This window comes from Miscanthus floridulus, chromosome 1 (genome assembly GCF_019320115.1).
Source record: "Miscanthus floridulus cultivar M001 chromosome 1, ASM1932011v1, whole genome shotgun sequence".
NCBI lineage: Eukaryota > Viridiplantae > Streptophyta > Magnoliopsida > Poales > Poaceae > Miscanthus > Miscanthus floridulus.
The window spans coordinates 145,573,563-145,600,546 of NC_089580.1; the positions used below are offsets into that span (position 1 = coordinate 145,573,563).

General features: G+C 43.8%; 2 pseudogenes; both read left to right on the forward strand.

The window, feature by feature from the left end:
• The first annotated feature begins 10,363 nt into the window (after nt 1-10,363).
• LOC136543142 (E3 ubiquitin-protein ligase JMJ24-like) lies at nt 10,364-17,744 on the forward strand (annotated as a pseudogene).
• A 2,856-nt stretch (nt 17,745-20,600) lies between these two features.
• Nucleotides 20,601-26,984, forward strand: part of LOC136543153 (metal tolerance protein 2-like) — a 44,316-nt pseudogene continuing 37,932 nt past the window's right edge.

The window sequence follows — 26,984 nt, forward strand, 5'->3', positions numbered from 1 at the left end:
TTGCTATCTATACAAAATGAGCTATATTTGTTATCACTACGTGATAATGTGAATGTTGTATGCGATGATGGGAACATTGCGTGCGACAATGAGAATGTATCCTCGTCTGCGGATGTAAACAGAAAATGAAAGAGAGCTCACGATGCGTTGTCGAAATTATGGCACTGTCGTTTAGGCCATATTTTCGAGGGGGAGAATAGAAAGACTAGTTAAGAATGATATTCTTCCTCCATTAGAGCTCTCAGATTTAGAACAATGCAGAGAATGCATAAAAGGAAAGTATGTAAAGAAAATTAAGAAAGATGCCAAACAAAGCGCAGGAATTTTACAGATTATTACACATAGACATCTGTGGTCCAGTTTCCTGTAAAGAGTGTGGATGGTTATGATTCATTCATAACATTCACAGATGATTACTCCCGTTATGGCCGTTATGGCTACATTTATCCTAATCAAAGAAAGAACAAAAGCATTGGATAAATTTAAGATATTTAAGACAGAAGTTGAAAACCAACACAATTTAAAGATTAAGATAGTCAGGTCCGACCAGTGGGGGGGAGTACTACGGTCGGCATACCCCATATGGCCAAGTTCCTGGACCTTTTGCAAGGTTCTTATAGGAGAATGGCATAGTAGCCCAGTATTCTACACCGGGCGAACCTCAGCAGAATGGAAGTAGCTGAAAGGCGCAATCGTACCCTAATGGATATGGTGCGCAGTATGATAAGTTACTCCACCTTACCAGTTGAGCCTGTGGATGGAGGCGTTAAAAACCGCCTATTCATATTCTCAATAGAGTACCAAGTAAGTCGGTGCCCAAAACACCGTATGAGTTGTGGACAGGAAGAGTACCCTCACTAAACCTACTTACTGTGTGGGGGGAGTCCTACTGAGGCTAAAGTATTTAACCCAAACATTGGGAAACTAGATCCCAAAACAGTAAGTTGCTATTTCATTGGCTACCCAGAAAAGTCAAAAGGTTTTCGCTTCTACTGTCCAGATAGATATACAAAGTTTGTGGAAACGAGACACGCTGTCTTCCTAGAGGATGAAATGATCAGGGGGAGCATGGTAGCTCGAGAAATTGACCTTGAAGAGAAGCAGGGTGTATACGCCCACTCCGATGATTCATGAGCCATTTTTCTCACTACCTGCTATCGCTGCACCGACAGTGCAAGATACTGTGGTGCCAGCACCTGTTGTTATTTCGCCTGTGGCAACAATGAATGACGATGAGGAACCTGTTCTTTAGGATCCTATAGAACCTATTGCCACACATGAGGGGGAGCAACAACAGCCTCAAACAGAAGATGTGCCAAATGTGGAGGCCCCTAGAAGGTCTCAAAGAGTTAGAAGATCAGCTATTCCTGCTGACTATGAAGTATACAATACTGAGAAATTTCAAATGGAGGATGATCCCACCTCATTTGAAGAAGCCATGAGAAGTGATCATTCATCAAAGTGGCTTGAGGCCATGGAAGATGAAATAAAATCTATGAATGCCAATAAAGTTTGGGACTTGGAAATAATTCCTAAAGGAGCCAAAACAGTAGGTTGTAAATGGGTCTACAAAACAAAACTTGACTCTCAAGGAATATAGAGAGATATAAAGCCGGACTTGTGGTAAAAGGCTTTACTGCAAAAGAAGAGGATTGATTACAATGAGACATTTTCTCCAGTCTCATGTAAGGATTCCTTCAGAATCATAATGACATTAGTGGCACATTACGATTTAGAATTACATCAGATGGATGTAAAGACGACATTTCTCAACGGAGACTTGGAGGAAAATGTTTACATGACACAACCGAAAGGTTTTGTCGTGGAAGGAAAAGATCGAATGGGATGTCGCCTAAAGAAATCTATTTATGGATTAAAACAAGCTTCAAGACAGTGGTACTTGAAGTTTGATCAGACAATAAGGAATTTTAGGGTTTAAAGAGAATGTTGAGGACAATTGTGTCTATGCAAAGTTTAAGAATGGGAAGTTTATCTTCCTTGTCCTGTATGTGGACGATATCTTACTTGCTAGTAGTGATGTCAGTCTACTACTGGAGACAAAGAAGTTTTTGTCCTCAAAATTTGATATGAAAGATCTTGGTGAAGCCTCGTTCGTTCTAGGGATCGAGATTCACTGAGATAGAAGTAAAGGGGTATTAGGACTAGTCACAAAATGCATACATAGAAAGAATCTTAAAGAAATTCAGTATGCACAAATGTAGTCCCTCACCTGCTCCTATAGTCAAGGGACGACAGATATGGAGATTTTCAATGCCCCAGAACCAATATGAGATTGATCAAATGAAAGCGGTTCCATATGCTTCAGCTGTCGAAAGCTTGCAATATGCTCAAGTATGTACAGCGCCCTGACTTGGCATTTGTTACCGGGTTACTTGACAGATTGCTAGAGCAATCCTGGAACAGAACACTAGAAATTAGTAAAGAAAGTCTTGCGTTATTTGCAAGGAACGAAATGCCTCATGATGACGTATAGAAGATCCGATTCACTCCATATAGTAGGGATATTCAGATTCTGATTATGCTGGAGATGATAGAAAATCCACGTCTAGGATATGTATTCACTCTCGCAGGGGGAGCTATTTCATGGAAAAGCTCAAAGCAAACTGTCACTACATCGTCCACAATGTATGCCGAGTTTGTAGCGTGTTATGAGGACAACGGGGCAGGTGAACTAGCTAAAGAAGTTCATACCCAGGTTTGAAGGTGGTTGACGACATCTATAGACCACTTAAGTTATACTACGATAATAATCCGGTAGTACAGTATGCTCACAACTAATAAGTCAAGTGGTGCTGCCAAACACATTGACATAAAGTATTATGTTGTGAAAGATAAAGTTCCGGGATCATGTCATAAGTCTTGAGCATATAAGTATCGAAAAGATGCTCGTGGATCCGCTTACAAAAGGCTTACCACCCAACGCGTTCAGAGAACATGTAGCCGGCATGGGTTTAAGAGAAAGCCTATAATTCCTGGACAAAAGAAGGCCCAAAAGTTAAGTATCTATTTCAAAACAGAGTGGTGTATTGTAGCTGTTAAATCTATCGGCAATTGACCGTGACGATGAAACATGCTCTATGCGCTAATCTGTAATGAAATGAACAAAAGTAAATGATATGAAAATGAAAGATGAAAGGAGATCAAAGGGGAGATTGTTAGATTCATCTCTAATCCTAACTGGACCCAATAACACAGTTGAGCCTTTGATTCGCGCCCTGATCGGGGGTGTCCCTAGCCCACCATGGCTGGAGGGTCCCTTGTACACTGCGCTATAAAAAGAGGTGGGGGCCGACGGCTATGATCACGAGGTTGACCTGAGTCGTGCTCCCCATCGATACTAAAACCCTAATCCGATCTAGAGGGGCGCAGCTAGTGATGGGAAGCCACCAGCTACGCCGCCTCTGCATCTGCACCGAAGGGCTCCCACGACGTCGGACTGCACTGCACCGCCACCGGTCTTCATGGCCGGTCACCACTGCTCATCACCGTCCTCTTCCCCAACCGTCGCTGCCCTAGCGTAGACACCGACTCCATGACGGACGCGAGCGGATCCTCCTCTACGGTGTCAGGTTCGACACGTTCCTCGACTCTTTCCTCTAATCTTTGTCTAGAACATGTACTAGGACATGCTACCTATTTACATGAAGTACCCGGATAGATCTACGCTCATAGTGATCCTATAAGACTGTAACAACATGAACTAGCTGATAAAAATGGCTACAATGTTTCATCAGGGAGATCAAGGGAGTACATTTGCAGATTATTAACTGCTGGCCATAACTGAATTAATTATAGTTTCTGTTGGAGCTTAAGGTCCTGTTCGGCTTACCCTATATTCGGCTTATTTTTTTTAGCCGGAACAGTGTTTTTCTCTCACAACAATTCAACCAGAACCGTATTTTTTAACCAGTTTCAGCCAAGATTCAGCAAACCGAACGAGGTCTATACTTCTTATTAGTGGCAAGACACAAGAAAGGGACAGGTGCAGGGATATTGATCAGTCGAGTGCAAAAGCCTCTACCTAGCAGCACTGTCATGCGACAAACAAGATGACTCGTGCCTGGAAAAATTGGACTATTGCTACGTACTAAATATCTAACAGGAAACTTCCTTGGCTGGTCAAAACCAAGGCGCACATTTCGTGCCTGGACATGGCCATCGACCCTTCAATGTCAGCTGCGTGCCCTGCAAGTTGCAGATCTGGGGCCGCCAGGTCGGCTTCCCGAAAACCCCTCTGATTCTGTTTGTTCCACCAAATGCTATAGAAATGTAATGCAATAGAGGATTATCATGACAACGTCACCCGAACCCGAACCATCGAGCCCATCAGATCGGTGAAAATCGAGCAAGAAAGGGGCAGCACACCTCATGAGATCTAACTTGGTTTAGTCATTTTTTTCGTTTAACATAGTTTGAACAATTTAAAATTCAAAATTCAAAATATGAAAAATTCAAACAAAATTTTGGGACAGTAAGGCCTATCCGTTTTTAAAACAATTCAAAATTAGAATTTCAAAATATGAGAACTTCAAACTGAATTTTAGGATATTAAATTATTTTAAATAAAAAAGTCATCAAAAGCAAAGTTGTATAACACATCGTTTCTAATGACTAAAAAGTGCTTTGTCATATAAAAATTATCATAGAAGGGCCAATCTCTTTGTAGTGGGCAGAGGGAAGAACTCAGTGGCAGCAGGGTTGGCGGCGTGGCTTGGCGCAGGCAATTTGGGGAGAGATATGGGAGGGAGAAGTTGTATAAATCATCTATATCTACAACTTTTATTTTGATCATTTCTCCATCCAACTTTGTTTGGACAATTCAAAATTGGAAATTTAAAATATGAGAGCTTTCAACTGATTTTTTAATAGTCAATGATTTTAAATGAAAAGGTTGTCAACAACAAAGTTGTAGAACTCATCGAGATCTATAACTTTTATTTTAGTTATTTCTCTATCTGATAAAGTGGTAGTATACATTAGTTCAAGATTGGACAAATCTTTCATATGTTGACATATAAGTGTGTGGGAGATGTATTATTTGTGAACAATGTATACTGCCACCTTGTTAAAATCATTTGCGTTTTTTATATAAAGATTATGTAACAAAAATATGTTACTAGTGCAAAATTTTTATATAAAGATTATGTAACAAAAACATGTTAAAATTTGCGAGCGAGCTGGATAGAAGTGGGGGCACAGTGAGCTCAACGTGGGGCTCATTTTGTTTAGGCGACAGACAAATTAACGGTATACTTGGCTTTAGCCACTGACAGTTCAATGTTAAATATCAATATCTATAGCGACAGATGGTCTATGAGTTATCTTTAGCGACAGATCATCCATCGATAAATATAATTTTTAGCGTCAGATGGCTGACGGTGATGCGGTGTTGTGTATGAGATAAAATCATCCGCCAATCGTGTATATTTATTTATATTTATATCGGGAAATTACAGAAAACACTCAATATGTCACTTCGACTTTGGGTCCTTTCCTAACGTCTTGTTTGGATGCATGTGTATCCACTTCAATCTACATATGTTGGAGTGGAATGGAATGTACCTTAGTTTAATTACACCCCAATCCACTTCAACATATGTGGATTGAGATGAATACATGCACATCTAAACAAAGTCAAGTAAGCGTTGGCGGCGGATTGGGTCACGCATTAGCAAAAGCAAGCACATCCGAGATCGCAACAAGAACGCAGTAATGAGCAAGATCGACCAGCAAGCTGGTTAGGCCGATTCGACGCTCGTACTTCGCCTGGTAGACTCCTGAACACCTCCTAAAAAACACCCGTCAGGCAAGGGAACAACGAGGTTGTCCTAGGATCGGCAAAGCCACCTAGACATGTTTTGTGGTGTTGCGATTTTGTCCTATGGTGGGTGCGGTAGGAATTGGAGGTTAGCGGGAGTCGACTAATGTGGCAGAGGGACGGATGGGGTCACCTCACCCACATGAGGATGAAACGAGGCTCCGTCAGTGCATTGTCACTTGTTTCCAAGACACTAGAAAGACAGGCGCGGCAAAGTGCAATGTCACTTGTTTCCAAGACACTAGAAAGACAGGCGCGGCAAAGCCGCGCCCTTGCAGTAGGCAACTAGCCCCTCTATATATATTACTTATGTCTCTAGGAATTTCTGAATTCAATCCCCTTGTTATCACTCATTCTGGAAACAAGCTTCAAGATCAGAAGCAAGTAGTCCAAGTAGTCTTGTAAATTATTTGAAGGCAGAGAAGTTTGGAGAAGATTATCTGTAGACATCTCTTACAATGGTCCTAGTGTATGCAAGGCAATGCTCCTTGGACAAATGCACAGTATGATATATGTGATGTTTTTCAGGATTCAGTTCTAGCTAGTAGATTTCTAATAGGCTACGTTGTTTTTCAGTAGACAATAAACGTATATTTGAAGCTGAAGGCAACGCAGCTAATGTGGCTAGGAAGATCTCTGATGCAAGGGTTCGACCTTGTGTTGTTTCTTCAGCAGCAACTCCATGTCTTCGTGTATGCTAAAATTTACCTGTCTTGTCGAAGAGTATGGAAGCACAACACATTGTATCTTAGTATCCCCAGGATAATCTACCACTTCTCTTTTGTCACTGTTGAAAATGTTTTGTTCAGTCAAAATTGAGGAGATAAAATTATAACTGGAGGTGATTAAAAACAATTACCAAACTGAGTCTTCATGTCTCATGGTCTAAGGCAAAGACTATTAGAATAGGTAATTCTAAGATGATTCATGACACACACAACTAATGAGCGTGCCCTTGTAATTTGCTCCAGCCACACCAGGTACAATAGACATACTCTCGTCATCAGCAAGCTCAATTTAAAATGCTTAAAGAATATGGAAGATCAGGTGCTGAGGTCTCAAAATAAAGTTTTGCCATTTTATAAAGCACAGGAAAGTATTCTCTCATAGTTGATAGCGGTACAAACCATAAATTGGAGCAAGATGGCGAGTGAAACTATACTCCCAAGATCCAGCAGGTAATGTGATAATCCAAGAACAACATTGCTTGTATGAAAAACATACAGAAAAAGAAGGCAAGACTCCTGAATGTAAAGTACCGCTTGGATTATTCATGCAGCGTGATTATATCAAGTTGTAGATTTCATTAAATTATTCCAGAGTAGTAATCTTTGAAATGAAAGAAATTATAAAAAAAATAAAAATGTTTGTTTCTGTAACCTTTACCAACAATGGAGACATGGCATAATATTAATCAAAGATTGAATACATGAATAGAGCATATTGATCAATTGACATATTTAGGAGAATCATGCAGATATCTGTAGAAGAGACTTGACCTACGTTTAGCTTGTGATCAGAGGAGGTATCGAATATATTATTCATTGTTAAGAAAAGGCTAGATAAAGTATACTAATTAGTAGGATCAATACTAACTTCATGTTGCCTTGTAACTCTGCTCCTATTAGCTACGGAACCCATATATAGCAGGACTCAAAACTGAATTGTACTGAATTTATATTGAAACGCTATGAACTGGCAAGAACGAAGATAGAAAACACTGCATGATTAAAAGTGTGTGTTTTAAGTTTGCTCTGCTTTACAATTCCCCAAAGAAAAGACTGCTTAGTTAACGTAATAGTTTTATCGATTGGTGAGCCAATGTTTGCTAGCCTCAAATGTAAATGCTTTCACATAAAATTAGTTGGCTAGTTTATATGAAGAGAGAAACATATGCACTGCTAACTTTCTAATTGGGTTTAAAATTTTGGCGCATCAACGAATATATTGTATATCAATTTCAAATTATTCCATGTAGTACCTACCAGAATCACAAGAGTACATCAGAGTCATGATCTCACTTATAGATGTTGCAAATGTCAGTTAAATTTTAAAATACAGTACTATACGACAATTTACGTGAAGCATGCTCTCACTGTCTTTTTTGGCACTTAATTACAACCTTTGCTGGCTTCATGACTTAGGCATGAGCATTCTCTTAGGCATGATATTTGATAATGATTACAATCAAATGAAAAGGAGAGCAGCCGAGCAGGGAATAAGTAATTTATTGTACTTACCATGATCCATCGTGTAGCAGTTGGAGTTTGTATCTAAAGTATCTTGCTTTCATCATCCACACTGTTTATAGGCAAGGCGACCTACAATAACATCAGTCTTCATCTGACGGGAGTACTGGCTTGCGTTGTTGCCTCTTTTAGGCATTTTGTCGAACACATGTATTGCACAGGACAGGACATGGGGCCGGAACTTGGGCGTCGAGAGTGTGCTCAAGGCCGAGATGGAGAGGGGAGCGCGCCGAGGAAGGAGACGAGAGGGTGCTGGGCCGCGGCTTTGGCGGTAGCACTGGGTGGTGGATGGCGGAGACCATGGTGCATGACGGCGAGTCGGCGACCACAGAGCTGCCTGCTGCGGAGATCATGCAAGCAAGCCACCGGGTCTGGCATGAGGCCGAGCGTCGTCGTGTACGGATTCACCGTCGTCGACAGGCATCGCCTCTACCGAGCTCATCTACGGGCTACCTCTGCCAAGCGCACACGCCGCCGCCGTCGCCCGCGCTGCTCCTTGTGCTGCTGCCCGCCGTCGTGCCTCGCGTCGCCGCCTTGCGCTTGGGCCGCCGCCTCGCGAGATCCTGCGTGAGCGCCGTCGCCACCGCGGCCTGCGCGCGCTGCTGCTGACGTCGCCGCCTCGCGCTCCTGCTCGCGCCGCCGCTAGAGTTAGTTTAGGCGAAGGGAGGAGCGAGGGACGAGCAGGAGGGAGATGCGCGGCGCAACAGAAGTGAAGGGCTGGACTACGGGTCGATTCGATAAGTTAGAGTTTTTTTTTAAAGACCGCGGCAGTCCGATCCGGCCCGACTGCGCGCGTCCGGAAAAAGCACGTGACATGGCACACTAGCTGGCCAGCTTTTGGAGGCATGATTCATATGATAAGATGGGTAATTGGGTAGTCCTCATTTCATCAGGATAGAGTGAGTTTCTTCTCCTTCGTCATAAATACCCTGCTATATCACTATATTTGTTTACATGCATGATATCTTATTTGTTGAGAATGAAACACCAAGGTAAATATCATTGAGACTGGCCTGGCCATGTTTTTTTAACATTAGTGACATCAATAAGGGCGTGTTTGTTTGTTTGAACGAGGATCGATACATGGCTCGTCAACCGCAACACACCGTGTTTGAGGCCTAACTAGACCGCACGCTGCTTAAAGCAACTGAGGGCCTCGCCCTAGAAAAATGAAAGTGGAGGTTATTTTTTCTGGGCTCGGCTCTCTCTAGCGCTCAGGGTGGTGGCGTCAAAGCCAAAGTCCCAAACTAGGCTATGTTCGCTTGAACTACTTTAGTAGTATTTTTCGGCGAACGAATAGTATTTTTCTCTTAGAATAAATCAGCATAAGCTAAATTTCAGCGAAACGAACATGATTGATCGCTGGTTCGAAGAAAGAATTTGCTCGTTCCACTGGTTCGCAACAGCACAATTGCATCTTAATTCTTAACTGAACCAGTAAAGCTGTCAGTTTTTTTTGTTTTCGTTCAATGGTGAACCGGTCCGGGTGCCCAGCGCCCGGAGTGCCGGAGGCCGGACTCTGTCTGGTGCCTGCATCTGCCACGTTCGCTCATCAATCATCATCAGGGCCTTATTTAGATCGTAAGTTTTTTTACACTTTCTTCGTCACATTAAATTTTTTGGATATATGCATAGAGTATTAAATGTAGATAAAAAAAATAACTAATTACACAGTTTGATTGTAAATTATGAGACGAATCTTTTGAGCCTAGTTAGGTCATGGTTGAACAATAATTATCAAATACAAACGAAAGTGCTACAATGCCAAATACTGATTTCTAACCCCAATCTAAACAAGGTGCGGATGCCATTTCTTGCTGGCTCTCTTCCCTTTCGCCCTCGTTTAGTTCGCGAAATTTGGATTTTGGGGCTACTGTAGCACCTTCGTTTTTATTTGGCAAATAGTGTCCAAACATTGACTAATTAGGCTTAAAACGTTCGTCTCGCAATTTCCCACCAAACTGTGCAATTAGTTTTTCTTTTCGTCTACATTTAATGCTCCATGCATGTGCCGCAAACATTCGATATGGCAGGTACTGTAGCAACTTTTTTTTAGAGTTTGAGGTCAGCAGTCAGCACGCTGCCCACAAACCCAAAAGTCGCGAGACCCAGGTGCCGCCTGTCTTGCAGCAAAGCAAGCGCTGCGGCTGCTATCGTCTCGTCTCCCCCGCGGGTCCCGCCTCATCACGATGCAACTAGGGCGCCTTCCCAATTCCCCAAACCACCCTTCCTCCTCTGCGGCACCCACACGGCATCACCATGGACACGCCGGTAACTTCCCGCCGCTCGCACGTCGGCTTTCCCTCCCCCCTCCATCGCTCTCCCCCTCTGCAGTGCACTCACGCACGAGCTGCACGGCAGGAAGAGGAGAGAGAGGTGGAGGGTCTCGGGGTCTCGGGGAGGGGAGATGGATGGAGACTTGCAGCGCAGCCCACCCCTGCGCCAGCGCCGCACACACGGCTCCCTCCCCAAATTACAGACCACCAAGGAGCAAGCCCAACTACCACTTAAACCCGACCACCACCGCCGCCGCCGCCGCCACCGTTGTTCGCTCTGCCCCCTCCTCCCCGCTTTCCGAACCCCCCAAACCCTAGATCCCCTCCGCCGCGGTGGTGGCGCCGCGGTGACCCGGCGCGGCGTCGGCGGCGGCGGGGATGGCGGCCGTGCCGGAGGACCTCTGCTGCAAGCGCTCCGACGGCAAGCAGTGGCGCTGCAGCGCGCCCTCCATGCCCGACAAGACCGTCTGCGAGAAGCACTACGTCCAGGCCAAGAAGCGCTCCGCCTCCTCCGCGCTCCGCGCCTCGCTCCGCCGCTCCTCAGCCTCCTCCTCCCCCGCGCCCGCCTTCCCGTTCTCCTCCTCCTCCTCCGCCGCCGCCGCTCGCCTCCGCACCGCCGACGAGGACCCGCCCATGGCGGTCGCGAGGCCCCTCTACGGCAGGGTCGCCGGGGAGGCGGTGTACGTGGCTGAACCGGTGCCGGCGCCCGCGCGGAGGGGGACCGCCTACGAAGGGCTGCCCCGGGGCAATGCGGCTGGTGCGAGCACCGCGGCGGTGAGTTCGCCTGCCTGCCCTCCGTAGCTGGGCGCACTGCCTTCGTCCTATGGCCACGTGCTCAATTGGGTTCCTGTGCTACTGAGCTTGCGTTGATTGCGCGCCGATGGTTGCAGGGGCTGGTCGGCAGAGGCCCAGTATGGTTGCCTGGCGGCGGCGCTGCAGGGATAAGGAGTTGCCACCAGTGCCGGAAGGCTGGGGGTGTCATTTGGTGTACCAGCTGTGACAGGAGAGGGTACTGTGCCGGCTGCATCTCCAGATGGTATGTTGGGCCAGGGTGTATCAGAGAAGCAATTACAGATTAGAGCTCACAGTGAACTAATGCATATTACAAAGTCCCTTAGGCTTTGGGCTTGGCCATTTTATATTTTTGTTAGTGCAACAGTGTCCGCTAGATGTGCACCTGATCTGTATGTCCATACTGAAATAAGTTTTTCCTTGTCAAATTGATAATTACTGTTGGGTTTTGCCCAAACCACCTTCGTATGAAAGTTCCAAACAACATGAACTGTTTTGGGGCATTCTTATTGCAATGGATGGTCAGAATGCAAGGATATTTGACTACTAATTGTCTTATTCATTTCAGTAGCATAGCCTCTGGGTTGGCCTCTTAAAGGCAAAATTTGCTGTTACCTCATTCCAAATCGGCAGATGCAAAAGCAACAACTCACTTCTTCAGGTGCAACAGCCATCATCTTCTCATAAAGTAGTATGACTTTTGAGTCATAGAGTTGTATGTTGTTTGGACGGAAACAGAACCAGGATGAACACAAGAACTTCTTTTGTTTATAACTTAGAGTTGAATATGGCCTTGTGGTGCAAAATTGCAAGGCTTTTATATGGTTCCTTGTCGATGTTCTTTTCCTGATTATTTCTTAGTAACTTTAGACAGTTTAGATTGATCATGAGAAGGCATGACTAAAATTGTTGGAAAAAAAACTCTTTTCTGATTCTTCTAAAATATACTGCAATACAAGCTTGTCGTCCAACTATATTTTGGAGACTCTTTGCCTTTATTGTTTGGACTAAGGTGAACACAAACACAATGCAGGTACTCTGACATTCCGATTGATGATGTTCGAAATATTTGTCCAGCATGCCGTGGCATTTGTAATTGCAAAGTTTGCTTACAAGGAGACAACTTAATAAAGGTGTGCAATATCTATTAGTTTTCTTCCATTAATTATCCATATGTTTGAGTTTATTTGGTACTTGTCCAAAATCTAACATTTTTTTTAATCTTTTAAAGGCTAGGGTGCAAGAAATATCAGTTGTTGATAAGTTGAAATATCTTCATTGCCTTTTGGTTTATGTTCTTCCAGTACTGAAGGGGATTTATTCTGACCAATGCTTTGAAATAGGTGTTGAAACAAGATCTTCTGGTGCTCCACTTCCCCTCTTATCTTCTATTGTGCTTTTCTCATCTGAAATTTAGCATTCACTCTGATGCTATTATTGATAGGACCAAAGACAGATATCCTCAGAGCAAAGATAACTTCTGATGAGCAGATGTGCTGGTATGGCTTTGTGCCATTTTATCTGTTTCTTCTTTCTTCATCGTTGGAACCTTTTTCTCATTCTAACTAGATAAATTAGGCTATAATGGAGCCTTAAAACTTTTCATTATTTGCAGTGACTTTTGCCTTAGATAGGACTATAGGAGTGCTTGGAAAACAGCTATTCACGTGCCTGAACCTTGATTGCTTCTGCTGGGTTTCAACTCTAGCCTACCTCAACTTGTTTGGGACTTAAAGGCTTTGTTGTTGTTGTTGTTGTTGTTGTTGTTGCAGTGACTTTTGCAAAGTGCCAGTGTTTGATTATCACCGATACTGCCCAAGATGCTTGTGTGACTTATGCCTTGATTGCTGTCGTGATATACGTCATTCTTGGGCCAATGTTGCACGAGGAGAATATACTGAAGGTCATGTTGAAGATAAAGGTAGAGATTCTTTTAATAAAAGAGCAAGATTGGAACCATCTGCAGAGAGTGTAAATGACAAGTCATTATCTTGGCCAATAGATATAAATAATATTGACATTAGATCTTTATTCCCTACATGGAGAGTCAACAATGATGGCAGCATCACTTGTGGACCTCACGAGGCTGGTGGTTGTGGCTCCTCAAAGTTGGTATTAAGGCGGATATTCAAAATAAATTGGATTGCTAAACTTGTAAAAAGTTCTGAAGAAATGGTCAATGGTTGCAAAGTACATGATTTGGAGGATGGATGTTTGTCTTGCAGTGATGGCAGAAGATTGGAGTTTACTGGTCAGCGAAACCTCGGTCTCTCAAAATGCTCAAACAGTGATGGGATTGGTAGGAATTGTGTGTACTCTCCTGTATTGGAGGACCTTAAAATACGAAGGCATCATTCACTTTCGTAAGCATTGGATAAACTGCGGAGCCTATTATTATCAGGAAAGCATTTGAGCCTTCTCTATCATCAAGCTGGGATCCCTTGAGTATTTGGAGAGGTATCCAGGAGATCATGGATGAAGAAATGGATGAAGATGTCATAGTCAAGGCTGTGGACTGCTCGAACCAATCAGAGGTGATAAAGAAGTGCTAGTTGCTGCTTTATATTTCTGAATAAAACATTGCTGTCTGTTGGAAATTGTTGTGACTTTTTCTTAGGGATTCCCAGGTGCCATGCTATTAGTTACACTGCTATTACTGTTCTCATTTAGTTTAACACACCACTGTTAGATCTTAGAAGTATATTTTGCTAAAAAGAATACATGATCATTGTGTAATACCACCTTGGCACCTTTTCTTATTTTGAGTTTTTGACCATCCACTACTTGTACTACAAGTGGTATTTTGGAGAAGTGAAAAAATTGTGGAAGTAAAGAATTCCAAGCTTCTGTATGTAGAAAATATTTGTTGTACCGCTATCTTCAAAATGATATATCCTATCTTGTTTCATCTGCTCAGGTAGATATCAAGCTCAAACAGTTTATCAAAGGATACTCAGATGGCAGCAAAGGAGGAGATGGCCACTTGTTGATGCTTGAAATTGAAAGAGTGGCCCCGACCCAGTGTCTTGGAGGCGTTTCTGTTGTGCCAAAGGCCAGAATTTATTGTCGAACTTTCCTCTTGTTGATTTTATTCATCCTAGATGGGGTCTCCTAAACCTTGCTGCCAAGTTACCCCCAGATGCCTTACAGCCTGAAGTAGGGATGAAGCTGCTAATTGCATATGGAAGTCACCAAGAACTTGGTAAAGGTGATTCAGTGACAAATCTAATGATTAACATGAGCGATGTGGTAAGTTTGGTCTTACTCAGTTTTCATTTGAAAGTTCTGGTTAGATTTGAGCATTTGTTTTTCATGAAGGTCGGCTGAGTAACTTGAGTATTATTAATGACAAAAGTTAAAAACATCAGATGGCTAATGCTATCTGTTTCCTCTTGTAGGTTCACATGTTAATGCATGCAACTGAAGTGCATTACCAATGTCCCAAGAGGGTACAGTCTGATGTATCTGAAAGGATTGCTAATGGAACTAGTGTGCATGCAAATGCTCACACTCCTGTTCAAAATTTGAATCTGGATATGGGGGAGCAAGCGCACAAACATTCAATTTCACACGTCGAGGAGCCAAAAACTAATAGTTCAGAAGGATCCCAGGCTGGTGCTGTCTGGGATGTATTCCGCAGGCAGGATCTTCCAAAGCTTAATGAATATCTAGCTGTTCATCGGGAAGAATTTGCAGCTAGATGTCAAGCAGTATCTTCTGTAATGACTCCTTCCCTATGTCAAATTATAGTCTTAAAAATAAATTCTCAAAGGTGTTTAATGTTACTATACTTTTGATGCAGGTTAAGTATCCGATTTATGATCAAACTGTGTACCTTAACGATTATCATAAGAAGATGTTGAAGGATCAATATGGTAAGTACTAAGTACCAGAGAGAGGATTACTAGTTTTCACTTCCAAATGTTTGACTGCTGTTTGCACCATTGCATCTTATTTCATGTAGTACTTCATCTTCTCTAATTGAGCCTACGATATGCTTTGCAAACTACAGCAAGATGAGAGAAATTTGACAATTTGCCACTCCGAACTTTAGGCTTCAATAAGTTTCCAGGTTTTGAGTTTCTTTTACATGGTCACTCCATGTGGCTCTTGTGCCCCCTGCTGTCTGACTGAAACACCTGACTTGGCTCCCTCTCAACTGGGCCACCATTCCTGAGGCTGCGTTCGTCGCCAGCCAGCAGCTCTTACTGGTCAAGGAGAGCAACAGTGACCTCCTTGGCCATTTCCACAGTGGATCCCACTGTCTCCACGCCAACCAATCTTCGGTGTTGCGCCTTCCCCAACTTTGGTCATGGGAGCCAGATGCTCTGCTACATTTGCTTCGTCATCTCTGGCGAGCCAAGGTTCAATTCCTCTCATCCATGGCTGGTAACCCATAGCATTGCAGGTTGCTCCCTGTTCTTCCCTCTGCCCGTCTTTTCCTCCACAGTGAGCCGCATGCCACAGCTGCCATCGTCGTCGCTGTGCTGATGCTGGTCATTGCCACTGGCTAAGAAACTACATGGGTGTACGGGTCATTTTACATAGGCTGATTCTGACCATGTCATTTTTAGTGGCAAATTGTTGAGCCGAAGTTTACCGTGGAAAATTGTTGAAACCAAAGGTTTACGGTGGCACATTGTTCAGTTGTAAAATTTGAAGTGGCATATTTTCAAATTTCTCAGCAGATGATTGCACTATATTTTCAAATGTCTCAATAACCCAAGCAGTATGGTGATGTAGATATAATTTTCCTCTCGTTAATTTACTGCCAAGTCAGAAAAAAATCATATTGTAGCACCTAATTAATGTACATGATGTTACACAGTAGGAGTAGCCTTATGAGTTAACTTTTGTTATTGAGACCCATCACATCATTTACTTCTGCAAGTTTCATTGAGATGTTCTTGCAGGAATTGAACCCTACACATTCCACCAACATATTGGTGAGGCTGTTTTCATTCCAGCTGGCTGTCCTTTCCAATTGAAAAACCTCCAGGTGATGCATCTCGTCCTCATATTTACCCTTTGTCGTGCTCAAAGTTTCTGTTCTTATTTTTGTGAGAAGTGGTGTCTGAATGTTCAACCTTAACTATTAGGGATAAAATGACCTTGGGGTTCCATGAATTACTTGTGTTAGCACACTGCTTGTATGCTCAGACCATCATTTTCAATGAGCAAAGCTTTTCTAAAATGTTTCTTGAATTTGCATATTCTTATGCCCGTATGGTAGTCACTCTAGAACATAATGAAATGGTAGGACTTTTATATATTTTTTCTTTTGAATTTAGGCTATGAATATAGTGATTTACATGCGAACATACTAGAGAGCTTGGAAAAAAGAAAGAAGCATTAGTAGCAGCAGTGCTCAGAAATAAAGCAAGAGAGGTTACTGCACGGAATCATGTTGAAACTGTGTTTTCAGTCAGACTAAGTTTCTGTTTCCAACTGTTGCAGTCAGACTACGTGTTGAATTTGACTTGCTTGTTCTTATTTGTTGTGCTTACTTGGAGTAGAATTTTAGCTGCTCTAAAGAATTTTGTTCCTCTATCTCTGATATTATCTTCTTTATTACTTCTGATAATTTGAACTAGTTATGTACTATCTATACTGAATGTGGTTGTTATGCTTTGATTTGTTGAAAATGATATTATCTTCTATGCTTCTGTGATTGTTTGAACAATTGAATACTTTTTTTGCGGATATAGTTTACATTTGTTTTCTGTTATATTGACATGATCAGTCCACGGTTCAATTGGCTCTCAATTTTTTGTCACCGGAGAGTTTGCCAGAGTCAGTCCTGCTGGCCCAAGAGATCCGTTGCCTGCCAAATGGTCATCTTGCAAAATTGAAGATGCTTGAGGTATGTTGTGGTCTTGCGAACAGTAACTTAATATATACTAATTATTGAGAACGAAAATGAAAACCTTTTTCCATTAACGATACAGGTAAAAAAGATCTCCTTATATGCAGCAAGTTCTGCTGTTAGAGAAATTCAGAGAATAACCCTTGATCCCAAGTACGTCCACTGATGCCCGTTCTTACATTTCCCATTCACTGACTGTTGAATTGACACTGGATCGTTATTATCTTATGTTTTGCGAACTGTTGGGTATGATATAACCTAAAGACTTTAGGTAGTCTCTCTAGCTTCTAATCAGTGTCATGGACATTTCTCTCAGGTTCAATCTTGATGCAAGTTTTGAGGATCAAAATTTGACTAGGGCGGTTTCAGAGAACTTGGCAAGAGTAAACAAACGGAAGGTATCTTGCTGTTGAGATTCTGGGGGCCTCGTGAAATTGTAACATGCCATTCAGAGGATTGAAGCCGACGCGGAAGTAGATATAGTGATTGTACATGTATTATATTGTGTCATATGAAAGGAACACATTCTAATTCTTATTGGGTTACACATTGACTTTACCTGTATATTGTGGGTTAGGAAGAGTAACAGTTAAGCTCATGTAGAACAAGATAAAAAGGCACTGAAAGCTGATTACAGTACTGAATTCTAGCTTGGAGAATTGTTAGTACAATAATCTCTGTTGGTAACATCTGAACAATAGTTAGACCGAAATTTTTAACCACAGGGTTAAACATTCAAACTACTAAATTTTCACCACGGTTTTGCAGTTGTGTTTAGTCTTGTCAACCTGCATGGAGTAGCTTCTAAACTTCTCCGTTCGTTTCAAATTATAAGACGTTTGGCTTTTTATAGAGTATTTGTTATGCACCGTGCATAAAGTATGTATCTAGGAAAGTAAAAAATATCTTATAATTGGGAATAGGAGTAGTTATTTTATGTACAATGTTTTAGGCAATTTCATGATATTTTGATGTGTGACATCGGATAAACATGCTATTGCTGCCTAGCTAGTTGGTTCCATATTTTTTTCAGCGGCAGTGGCTGTACTTGTCACTGTTGTTCACTATAGCTGTCTCACAGCTGTAGCTGCAAATACCAATAGCCGAACATATGTATTAAAAAACAAAATAGACTTTTTAGGATCCTATGGGCTAAACTTGAGTTCTTGAGTCTCTCTCTTTGAAACAATAGCTCTTGAGGTTCTAGCATGTGGTCTAGATCCATCGTCTAACCGATCTGGGGCTGGGTTCATCGGGGTGGTGCTTCGCCGGGTGGCTAGGTTGTTTTGACGAGCTTGATTATAGGGATGGGGCTTAGGATGGAGCTCCATGACACCCCGCTGCTCACCGACAAGCCCTACCATTGGGCACTCGTCATCAATGGGCAGCTGCTCCTCTGGCTAGGAGGACCAGCTCCCGTTAGAGGTTGAGAGCAGCGGTGTATAGGAGCGTCCGGTCAACCTTTGTATCATCGGTGGTAAGTGGTTGAGCCACGACGGCAGCCGATGCGAGCATCAGCAGTCCTTTCGTGGACGTGTATGCAAAGACATACACATAAGACCTTGTTTGGATGCGCATATATTCATTTCAATCTACATGTGTTGAAGTGGATTATAGTATAATTAAACTAAATTTTATTTTATTCTACTCCAACACATGTGGATTGAGGTTGATACATATGCAGCCTGAGAGAAATATACGACCGAAGAGAGTGCTACAGGCGCAAGAAAGAATGAAAGAGCATCCCGAGGGAGCAAGAGGAGAAAGACAAGAGCATAACGGACAATTCCCTATATTCTTGCTCCTTATGGCCCCGTTCGCTGGTCTGAAACTGGCTAAAAAACAATATTCCGGCTGAATTGTTGTGAGAGGAAAACACTGTTTCAGCTGAAAAAAGAAGCCAAATAAGCTATTTTTAAGACAAGCCAACAAGACCTATAATTAAATCGTAAAAGATAATATTATAATCACTACGGTGTCCTACGACCACGACAAACAACGGCATCTCATAATGGTATTGGTATGTAGCAAATTATGACGATAATATCATGTTATCAAACTTTCATCATAGGTACCACTCGCACAGAAATTTTAAATAATTTCGTGAATTATTATAGTTCAAATATGAGGTTTAAAATACCAAACTTTTAACAAAGCTCCTAACTTTGCCCGGAGTACCTCCTGCACTGGTTAAGTCATCGGTAATGTTTTTTTATACAATTTCATGATGGTCCGACTGTTGACCTAGTGATGTGTCATACGGGAATATTTCAGCATATTCCTAACTAGTCGTACGATCTAGCGTGGTCAGTGGAGGCCGGTGGATCATCTGGTTATGTCTGTGTCTGTCAGCTTTTTCAATAGCGAGCAGTCTCTTCATCTTCTATACAAGGCCCAGTTTAGTTCCCCAAAAATTTTGCAAAATTTTTCATATTCCCCGTCACATCGAATCTTTGGACGCATACATGAAGCATTAAATATAAATAAAAAATAAAACTAATTACACAGTTTAGACGAAATCCACGAGACGAATCTTTTAAGCCTAATTAGACTATGATTGGACACTAATTGCTAAATAACAACGAAAACACTACAGTGTCCATTTTGCTAAATTTTTTGCATCTAAACAAGGCCCAAGTATACTATCCCTGGTTCACCTGGAGCTACATCTCCAGTGCATCGACGATCTTTCTGCTCCTCTTGCATGCCACCTGTATGCACGTGGTCTTTGACTCTTTGGCTCCATTCGTTTGGAGAAATTTTGAAAAAATATGAATTAATTTAAAGAAATCTATGAGAAGAAGCACTGTTTTAAATAAAAAAAATAGATTAAGCTGAATTTAAGGACATGCCAAGGGGGCCTTTGCCAAGCTATACGAGTTCTCCCTCGCTGACATCGAGCGTTACTACATACTGACATCGTGCCTCGTGTTTGGACCGCTGCCTTCGAGCAGGCGTGTCCGCACGGACCGCTCGCCTTCGGGAAGGAGCGTCTGCTTGCATTGCTTATTCTTTATCAAGCGCATCTCTTTTCTCCACCAACTTTGTCTACTCCAAAGCAGGTTGCATCGGCACCTTCTACCCCCACTGTTCTGTGCACCATCAAGGCCTTCTCTACTGGTCCCTTAGACGTTGACATATGGCTGGGGACTTCTACCGAGTACGTCTCATGTTGACAACACTGGTGCATGACTGGGTTTGAAATAAGACAAATCTTTTTAAGTTTGACCACGTCCGTAAAAACAACTTTAACATTTATGTCTATAAATATGTTTACTATAAAAATACCAACCTCTCTTTCATATTACTTGTCACTTTCAACAACTTTTATAGATTCTCTAAATACTTGATACTATGAGCTTACCAATATCTCATTTTCAGTTATAAATATAATGATGCTTATTCGATATTATCTTAAATGTTAGTATTTTATATAGGTTTTGTTAATTTTAAATTTGTTTGACTTCTTTGAATTGTATTTCTTTATGGAGAAAGTAGTATTATATATATATATATATATATATATATATATATATATATATATATATATATATATATATATATATAGGGATGTTTGACTCGTTATTACAAGCGAAATTTCTTTTTTTTTTTAAACAGAAATGGCGGACTCAGCCTCGCAGGTCGCAGCCGGGTCGCCGGAGGCTCCGACCCGAAGCAGGCATTCCCTTTCCCTGACAAGATGGGATTCCGCTTCGCACGCCTCGCCGCCCGCGCCGCGGCCTCTCGCCGGGGCATGATCCCAGCAGCCTCCGCCCGCCGCGCGCTCGCCCCACCCGCCTTGCCGGCGGAGCCACGCTGCGGGCCCCACTAGCTCGTCCCCGCCCGCGGCCACGTGGGCCACTCGCACCACCACGGCGGGGAGGACGAGGCCGAGACGTTCCGATAGGATCTTCCGGCTGGGACTCGCCGCTGACGTCGTACTCACCGTGGGGAAGGCCGTCACAGGCTATCTCTCCGGCAGCACCGCCATTCGCTGCCGACGCCGCCCACTCCCTCTCGGACATAGTATGTGTGTGAAAAATGAGGTGCCCCGTGTGCATGATGCTGTATGTTTCGTGGAGGTTTGCTAATTGTGCGGGTTTTGGGATTGCACAGGTGCTTAGCGGGGTGGCTCTGCTGTCGTACAGGGCGGCCAAGGCTCCCAGAGACAAGGAACATCCCTATGGCTAGTCTCAAAATTTCTTCCTCCTCCGTTCCTCATATATATGCGGCTTAGCTGGCTATATCAGGGTGGTAGTTTTTGTTAGGCAATTTAGGCAATTTCATTGTCAGTTTAATCCTAGATAAATAACATCAGCAGGTTTGTGACGATATATATATGCATGTTTATATTTCTTATGAACACTACAGCATGCAGAGATGACATACTGGTGAATACAGTAAAAACACAAAGTACATAAATTAGACTGTACCCAGCGGAGGGTCCCATGCCGAGGGCATCGGAGGCTCCATTCGCACTAGTCGACATAATGCGTTGCTCGAAGTCGTGGACCAAAGTCGACGCAGGAAGATGTTCGCAGTGCAGTCCCACGAATGGTTCTGCAGGCAATCACCGGGAAGAAGATATACGTGGACGAGCAATCGCGGATCGCTCCCCAAAAACCTAATCGCCGCGCACCCCGTGCAGGGTTCTCAGGCGGACGAGAGTTCCGGAGGCACCTGCTCTCCCGCTACTCCGCGCAGAGTTACGGGACGGGGAAGCCAGGAAGCGAGTTACGGGACGGGGAAGCCAGGAACTGTGGTTTTCTCGGGAGTGGTTGCCGGAAGGACTTTTTCTGGACTGATGGAGGACTCGGATATATGGGTGCGACGGGAATGAGAGAGGCAGCGGAGAATCCCAGGAGACGGAAGCGGAAAAGACGGTAACTGCCGCCATCAGTTCTCCTCCACCATCAAGAGGAGTAACTCCCGTTGTTATGTGGATTAAGTGGCAAAAGACTGGCCACGCCCGCCTGCCTCGGCCACGGCCCGGTCGGCGGCGACGCGCGCGCGTGTGGCATGCCTTTATCCTTTTCTCAGCTTCTCAATTTAGATGAATAATTTCCAATCATATAAGCTGAGTCAGCGTTCAGTCAAAATCCCGTATGGTATTAAGCCATACAACACTTAATGTTACGTACCATAGAGCTTTATTTGATTTAATAAATATTATGTGGGCCAAGCCCATATTATATCCAACAGTTTTGATTAAGGTATATGTGATGGGTTGTTGTGAGAAGCATTGATTCACTGATAGATGTAGTCTCGTGATCCATTCTGTCTGGCTGGCAAGATTGCAGAACGACCCACACCTTGATTTTACAAGATATCAGGTTTTACATTTGATTCAACATGACAGGTCCCCTTCATGTTTGTGCGTGTGCATTTATACATGATTATGTGTATATGCTGTTCTAGTGATACTACCTTTCCAAATGGTGCGATGGAACTGTTTAGCAAAGCAATCCTTAAGGCTTAGCAACAGATCATGAGATCAAATCCTGGAAATTCAGTGTGTAAGGGCCTGTTTGGATACAAGAGCTAATTGCTAGATAGCTAAAATTTTTTATCCAAACAAGAGAGCTAATAGGTGGGCAAATTTTTTAGCAGTCTTCAATTAGTTGTTAACCAAATAGCTAGCCAACCATAGCTAATTTGGACTAATTTTTAGCCCCAACTAGTAACTAGTCATGTGTATCCAAACAGGTCCTAAATCACACTTGCACTTATTGTGAACCCTGGTAGGCGATAGCTAGAAGATATGTTTGACATACCATTGTGACAAGCTATTAGTGTCCCTCTGTTGTAATTGGAACTAGACGAGCCATTTTCCAAGTTTAATTATTTGACTTCTATGCACACATCCATAAGATATTGGAAGTCTCATTTCTTACTTTCCTTTTGTTCAAGGGCATGGAAAGTTCGAAAGTTTAGGAGCTCTTGGGATTTCAAGTATGCTGTTGGTTACTTCAGGTGGGATTGCATGGCATGCTTTTGAAGTTCTTCAGGTCTATTACTTCTCATTGACAAGATTTGTTAAAACTTGAATTGTATTTTTGTTTGTGATGTGACATAAGCTATGCCCTCTTAATTTCCTTGCAATGCTTGTTATTTTATTAAAATTGTGAAAATGGATAAGTCTTCTTTTGTTTGTTCATAAGGAGGCTTGTACATTGTAAATAAAAGAGGATGTTATGATATTACTTGCACAATCTGAGATCTCTTTGTACATGTCACTGAAGAATTAAAGTAACAACCACGAAAATGAATTTCACTCAAAAGTTTTTCCTTGGTACATTATTTTCTGTTGAAAAGGCAAGTTTTGCATGCTCTACTGATGCAATAATAGTGTGTGTGTGTGTGATATTTATTGTTTGTTGGTACTTTTTCTTGTTCTGACATTGATGAATTATATTGGTATTTGGTAATACATGATTCTGTATGGAATTTATATTTTATGTTTCTTCAGGGAGTTATGTCTTCTGCTCCTGATATAATTGGCAACACATTGCATGCCCACCACGACCATGGTAGCAGTGGGCATCATCATGGAATAGATTTGGAACATCCAGTTCTTGCATTGAGCATGACAACTTTAGCAATATCTATCAAAGAAGGGTAAGTGGGAGCTTTGCGTACCATGATATTGTTATGTTATAGAGCTCTTTTCTTCTATCATATTTCATTTTGCAGTCAGAACTCAGAACCTATGTATCACCGCTACGGGATACGGCAATAGGGGGAATGGGTATGGCGAGCATTTTTCCAAAATCAAGGATACACATACACAAATTCATCGAATATATAAAAAATAAATAACAGCATTGGCATGTCTTCAGAGAGAGGATTTAAAGGATCGAAGCAATTTCAAGTTTTCAACAAAACATATGAAGGAAGAAGATCTAAAGAACAAGTAGGCAAGGAACTGACATGTCACCATAGCTAGAGTATTTTGACCTCTGGACCTCCAGCAGTAGTGTCGTGCATGCCCTGTAGTCCAAAAAAGTTCCGATGGGGAAGAGTTTCAATTCCAGCCTGCCTGGCGGCATGTGCTCCCGGCAAGGCAGGGTGTATCGCGCCATATTGACTGGTGTTCGTGAGCTGAACCATTCAATTTTTTATCCCATTTTCCCAATACCTACCGATACACATATCGGGCCGTATCGTGCCGTATCAGATACAGGTATGGCAGCCTTCCTGGTGTATTGGTGATACATAGGTCAGAAGTGTCGTTACTAACTTCTTTTCTTACACACCAATTGAATTAATGTTTGTCATATGGTTCTGTTTTATCGAATTGCTAACATTCTGTAGTATATGTCCTGGAGTTTGTTGCAAGAAGTGTTGTTAACTTCATTCAAAGAATATGTAGCTTAAAACTTTCTTTTCTGTATTAATACGTAGCAGCTTTAAGGAACAGTGATTTAACTGTCACCCGCATTTTATTTTAATCTTTTTAGCTCTATACATTAAGTTTATAGATCATGTGTGTGGGGGATAGACCCCCGGGTACCACAAGATGGTACATGGGCCGCACCATCCGAGGTGGCCCGGCCCGTGAGATCAAGGCGTGCACGGCGCTGCTTGGCGTGCACCGCAAGACATTGTAATAGTACCAAATAGGATACTTTACTTGTAACCTTGTCCCTTCGGAGTATATAAGGAGGGGCAAGGGTCCCCTAGAGGACAGATAAAATAGGTCATACAGTATACATCTCAATACAATACACCAAAGACACAGGACGTAGGGTATTACGTCGATCAGACGGCCCGAACCTGTCTAAATCGCTGTCTCTGCGCCTTGTGTCACCATCTGGTTCCTGATTACACGCATCCTACCGATAATCTACCACCACGGGCACCCCCCTCGGTGGACTGCCGACCATATTTCGTCGACAGTGGCGCGCCAGGTAGGGGCCCCCTTTTAGGGGTTGTGCGTGCTGATCCCAGGCGAACCAGATGAGAATTTTCTTCGTCAGCGTCAACCACGGCGACTCGGCTTCTCGTGGCTGGCGTCCTTCAGCAACGCGTCACGGCATGATGATCTTGATCGGCCTCGGCGGTGGCATACCAAGAAACTTGTCCCATGCTGATCGGATCCGAGATCCCACCGTGATGCCTAGCTAGCCTGTAGACATGATCCAATCTGACTCATCGCGGACATGCAACCAATCAAGGAGGCCTGACGTGGGTTCAATCTACAGAGTCATGCTCTGGCCGCGCGATGGGCCCAGGCATCATAGCCATGCACCGGATCGGAGTCAACCATCCACGCATCAGACAGCTAAGTCAACTTGTTTTCCTTAATATTCAACAATATGCGTACATCGCCAGATATCTGCACCAATATTGTTGGCAGGAACTTAGTTGTCCCTCTCATCGTCGACAACCGGCGGCGGCCTCGTCGTCAACCACAGCTGCACCTGGCAACAGCCGCAGCAGCCTGTGCCAGATTCGATCAAGAGTCTCGCAGCGAAGCCGGAAGAAATCCATCTACGTGCCGCGTGGCCACCATCAAAGCCTCGACGGGGTCAATCGGCCATGCCAGCTAAAAATATTCAGCATATCTGAGACTTGCATGTCCACATGCATGCACGGTTATGGGCCATGCAACAATGGAGTGCGTATACATGTATACTAATTTCCTTGCTTGTCTACGCCCTTAAAAACTCCATGTCAACCCGGATCGAGAGGCACCAAATAGCGGCAATCGTCGGGCCACGGCGGCGACTCGTCGATCCACATCGACGACACTCCCTCATTGACAGCTCGTCGCGGCTCCCACCGCCGGAACACCAAGCTTTGGCCAACGTTGACCTGCCAAATCGCATACCCGAGCGAAAGCAGATGCATCAATCAACCAACGGCGCCAACGGCAACTTGCGGTCTCGTGATGACGTCCTTCGCCGGACCACGACGATCAAATCCCGATGTGCCTAAGTGCAACTCGCAGCAGCACCTCAGGCGTGCGGCGGCGTCCCGTATTCGTGGGCGTGACTCCAGCCTTGTCCGGATCGGCCCTACTCCGCCCGTCTCGAGGTACCGACTACCAGGTTTCGACGACACGCAGAGCCGCACGTGCAGAAGAATCCTACTCCGATCTGCTCGGGCTTGCATGATGACTGATCGCCACCACAAGTATCGACGCCTGCCAAAGAGGAGAATCTCGACCGAGTGCACGTCGATCGCAACACATCAGCAAGGATGCGTGATCTACCCAAGCCAAGCGAGCCGCTGAGCAAGCCGCGCCGTCCGCCGAGCTCCGACCACGTCGACCGCGACCACGTCGACCACGTCCCAAGCAGCTCCGCCGAGCTCCGACCACGTCGACCGCGACCACGTCGACAACGTCCCGAGCAGCTCCGCCGAGCTCCGACCACCTCGACCACAAGACTACGTCGCAATGATGATCGCCGCGAAGAACGGCGCTACGACAATCGCGACCACAGTCATGACGACAGGTCGAAAAGCTCGAGGACCGGACAACTTCATCGCCAACGACACGTCAAGCCATCTCTCGAACATCGCAACACGTCGACTACACCCTCCGGCCGTCAATAAAGCTAAGTATTATTTTTAATTGAAAATTTCTTCGATCATCATACACCTCCGCCGACCACCCTAAGGGTGCGCTCCACGTCGAATTTTCTCCATACATACAATCCAAAACATGTATAAGTTTTTACAGCGGTTCGCCGATACGTTTTCCTTCCTGCTTGACAATCCCAGAGCCGGCACTGTCTCCGGCTCCACCCCACGCGTGCATGAGAGTCCGCCCTCTGCGCTACGGGTAGTCGGCAGTCGCTCCCTGGTAACACTGGCACTCTACGCGCGGCAGCGTTCCGTACCTCGCGCTACGAGATGTTGGTCAGCCCAGGGCTGGCGCATTCTTCAGGACAGGTTAATACATCGCGCTACACCTCTACATAACAAAAGGGCTAAAAACAGCTAATGTTATTTTT